Raw genomic sequence first — 5000 nt, 5'->3', positions numbered from 1 at the left:
CCATGAGATGGGAAATGCAAACTATTAGCCCCCCACAAGGTGTGTGAATAAGTAATTGTCTGATAATTAGCAAGGAATATACGTCTTTCTACTAAACAGGATGTATTGAATTCATAAATCATTAGATACTTTTTTTGAATGTCAACTAAGTATCGTAAGTAAATTGCTCCCGGTTGTTCACTTATTTGATAACCAGAGTTATTCTTTGATAAAAGATCACTATGAGTAAGACTCAATAGAATTTGATCAATCCTTTTTTCTGTTGTTAAGGTAGAAAACTGAACCAAGAATTCTTTTTCTTTATCATCAATCGAATCAGTGTTCGAGACCCAGGATTCTATTTGATCATCAATCCAATCACCATTCACGTTTTTTATTTTTCTTATCAAGGAATAGATTGCTTTACTTGGATGACTTAGATGTCTCGTATTTCTCGAAAAAGCGATTCGATTGATGGGATTTGGTATAATACTTATGAGATCGATGAGATTCCAATATTTATTCTTAGAACGTATGGATTTGACCCCATAAGCGGGACCACCACCCCATAGCATGTTGCTACCAAAAGCAAAACTCCGTATTTCTTCTAGAGAATCTCCTAATTGTTCCAGAGCAACTAGAAAGATATTCTTTAACCAGAAAGAATTCAGTTCAGATGTAGGATACCTATCCAGAAGTTTTCGCAACTCAATCATGTATGATGGAATCATCAAAGATTTTACCTTTTCGAACTCTGTCTGTAACTCACTATAGACTCGAGAAACAAAGAGAAGATGTGTACGAACGAGATATCCAGCAACAAGGAGAAGGAAAAGGATTGAATAGAAGAACTCCTGAACATTTAGCGATCTCAGATGTGTCGATATCAATAGTAACTCATTATTTCGATGAGTCATTTCTTCGGACAGAAGAAGATTATGGAAACAATTACCCGGAATCTCACTTATCAGATTCCATTGTGGAAGACACAATGGAATCTGACGAATTCGCCATAATATATCTGACCCATGCATAATATCATGAAAAATGGATACAAATTTTTGGCTGCTACTTAGTATCGGCAATAGGTCTGAAAAAGTATCTAAAAATATGAAATTTAGATATTTGTACCCCGTCGAGGTAAGGAACCATGGTATATATGTTTGGAATAGATTCCATTTTGAGAGAGTTGAAAAAACACTATCTTGTTGAAAGGTTCTATACATCTGACCTTTCTCAAGGCATTTTTGTAGACAAGAACTCCGTTTTTTCCTTTTTTCGGATGGTAAATATTTCTCAGAACATGGAGTGTGAATCCAACCCATGTTTGAATTGAAATTGAGATACTGATACAAGTTCTTCCCTTCTGAATCAGGTATATTCATATCTGAAAGAGGTTGACAATAAGTTTTTTCAAAATGGACTATTTGTCCCTCTGTTAGAGGTGTTCCAGAAATGTCTGCGATCGAGTAAATAGCTCCACGAACGAATGGATCGTATCGAATTGGAAAATGGAAAGATTTGTAGAAGTTATACCCTTCGTCGCCACTTTGCGGAAAATCGTTAGGTATCAATATGTTAGATACCTGTAACTCGATTGGTGAAATAGTATCTCTCTTCAAAAAAGCATGTTTTTTTTGACCATCGCAAAAAGAAAAGATTTTGTTGCGAATGAACAAGATTTTGAGGAATTGTCCATACGTAAAATCATAATTATTGATACGGGCCTTTTCCACATAAAAAGGGAATCTTTTGTTACAATAGAAGCAGAAGTGATATTGATTATTCAAGAATCGAAGTCGATTTGCTTTATAAAAATAGTATATCAATGAACTTCTATGAAATGGTTTCACGGGATTCAGCCAATTGTCTGGATCGTGGGATATCATTGAGAAATAGGAATCTGTGTTATCAAAAGATTTCCTGCGATTCTTTCTAGTATGGAATGAGTCAATCATCCACTTTGGTATCTTATTGAACAAAAATGGTGATATTGTTCCTCCATTGATCAAGAATTTCGATTTTTGGGAAGTATCTTGGTCATCCAATAATAAGGGTTTCCTTTTTTTCAAATGAAAGATTTGAAGACCTATTGATTCTAATAACTGATTACAGAGTGGATCATTCGGACCTTTCAATTCATAGATGTGGATCTCGGACCTATGAATGGGGATACCCCCAAAACTCACAAATAAAAAAGAAGGAAGTGAGTTAGACAAAAAGAGAAGAAACTTGGGCAAAAAAAGAAGTAACTTGGACAAAAATAAACAAAGTGACTTAGACAAATCTTTTTTGTCGATAACCTCAGACCAATCAATCGAATATTGATTAATATGTAATCGATCGAACACTACTTGAAAACGGCTATTCTGCTCAGAAATGAAATAGTCCAAATGTTCCTGGAAATTCTTGCTCCCATTGGACCATTTGTATCTATATACATTAGGATCCCAATTCATAGATCTCTCCGTTCGAGAAATCAAAATAAGAGGATCGAACCACTTCTTCTGACTCTTTTTCAAATTTGATAAATGTTGGTTGATCGTGTATTTCATTCTAGTTCGATGATTCAGAGTATCATTTCCTATTTGATACCTTTGAATTCCATATTCGAAGTTGCAATTGAATCGATTCAATACATTTCTTATGTAACCATGGGTGCTATATTGGATTTGAATCAGATTTCGGATCAATCTATATTGATTGACTGCCTCCATTATGTTGTTGCTAGCAAATACAACTATTTTAGGTTTTGGATCTTCCACATTATTTCCGCAAGAGGTCTGGACCCATTTTTTTATGATCCTTCGATAAAAAGATTCATTCTCTTCATAAAAAAGAGGAGGTAGAACCAATAAAGAGTGCTTTTTCGATTCATCCCTGGAGTTCAATAACTCATTCAAGAAATGTTTTTGATCCAATCCGGAGGAATCCATAGAAAAATCAAATTCCTTATGATACACCAGATCCGGCTCGGTTATTGATAGAGTGAATAGATCTGCCATTTCTTGAAATATATCTTCTGATTCAAAATCGTGGTGTAACGTGTATCTCCCCCTGTTCCGGTCATGGAATAGATGAAATAAACCCCAAAATGGATTTTTGTTCAAGAATGAAATCTTATTGGAACTGTCCAGTTCACCCTTTGGAACCATATCACATCCTCGATAGGATGAAATAGGATGAATTGAGACGGTATTTTGTAAGTACATAATTATCTTGAATAAATTCACTATTTCTTTCTTTTCCGATCGCCTGGAAAAAGCAAGATGTTTCTTTTGTTCTTTTTTCAACAATTTCTGATCTCTAGTAGACCTATCAGTAGGATTCGAACCCAGATGAAGTTCTGACCATCTGTCAGAGAAAAAAGAACGAGTGGCTCTTGCAGGATTCCCAAAAAATTCTTCGATTTCTTCCGGAAGCAGATGATTATTCATCTGCTTCTCACGTTCCATGAATAGTCGGCACATTGAGGAATATCCAGAAAGGATTTTAAGGAATCGCTCTGATTCTATCTCTGTTCGTTCCGTTTGAAGAAAGGAAGGATCCCAACAAAGAATCGATCTTTCTTTTAGTTGTTGAATCTCTCTTTGATTGATCAATGTGTGATATTTCGAATCCTCATTCCTAATGGAATCGAAAGAATCCTTGGATTGATCAGAAGATCCTTTCAATTGGCTAGAATCCGTTACTTGAATGAAACTAGATCTCGTGGAATCATATTGAAGATTTGATGATACATTCCGTACCTTGCTAAAAAACCGATCCTTGTTTCCCAACCACACATTGTCTAACCAAATCCAATTCTCTCGTGACATGTTCCTCAAAAAATCCGATTCGTGCGGACTCTTCCCCCAACTAACGAAGAGATCTTGACGGAATTGCCACATATGAAATTGAGCACAATTTTGCAAAGAAATAGCCCGCTTGTTTCTCAAGAAGAGATGCGAAACATGCTCAATATCATTTGATTGAATAATTGACCCAGTCCCTTGTTGTTTGAAGAAACCCTCCACTTCCTTTGGTATTTTTTCACGAAAAGCAAACATGAGATAATAAATCCAGTCTTTCACTAAGATTTCGAATAGCTGTCCCGAATTCAAGTTGATTATGTTTCGCCTCTTTCTCGGGGAAAGACGATCAAAAAATTCCCAATCATGGTCCTTACGGATCGGATCATCCATATAATATACAAAAAGGAACTCCAGATATTTGATATCTTTCTCTTTGAATGAGATCTCAATTCCAGCGATGGTTTCATTAGATATCTTACAACTAGAATCGCTCTTTTTTCCTATCCAGTTCCTCCACCACCGCGAATCCCAGTTAAATTCAGGCATGATATACTTTTTAGTTATTGGGAGAACCCGAGTACTCTCTTTCGGATCCAGGAAAGAACTCTCAGAGATCTTTTTTCCTTTTGGAAGATACAGGAGCGGAACAATCAACCTATTGATATTGGAAGACTCAGATGATTCTTCCAATGTATCATTTTTGGGTCCAATGGAATTCATAGGTATAGGAAGAAGCCTTGTCAAATAGGGATTTTTTCTTTCGACCATTTTTCGATTGTTAATACGATATATAAGGACCGCTACTACAAAGAGTACTACATACTTGATCGTGAAATATCGATTGCTTGTTGAACCCTGTGAATTGCGTGAAAGTAGGATACTCCAAATTCGGGAGTCCAAGAGTTTTATAAAACTCTCTTGATGGAAAAAAATATGAATGAAAAATCCCGCTGAATTGAATTGGGTCCATGAATCTAAGAAATAGCGAGAATTCTTGATTTCTCTCAATATCTCTCTCAATTCGAAAATCCAGGATTTGAATTGATGTCCTTTCATCGAATCCTCCTAATTGCATTGATTTATCCGAAAGATTTCACTTCAATTGGAATTTGGTTATTCACCATGTACGAGGATTCCCGCTAAGCATCCATGGCTGAATGGTTAAAGCGCCCAACTCATAATTGGCGAATTCGTAGGTTCAATTCCTACTGGATGCACGCCAATGGG

Source organism: Vigna unguiculata, unplaced genomic scaffold (assembly GCF_037176805.1).
Source record: "Vigna unguiculata cultivar grain cowpea cultivar isolate G323 ecotype 2 unplaced genomic scaffold, ASM3717680v1 ptg000393l, whole genome shotgun sequence".
Lineage (NCBI taxonomy): Eukaryota > Viridiplantae > Streptophyta > Magnoliopsida > Fabales > Fabaceae > Vigna > Vigna unguiculata.
The sequence above is the reverse complement of the archived record's forward strand: the minus strand, read 5'-3'. Positions refer to the sequence as shown.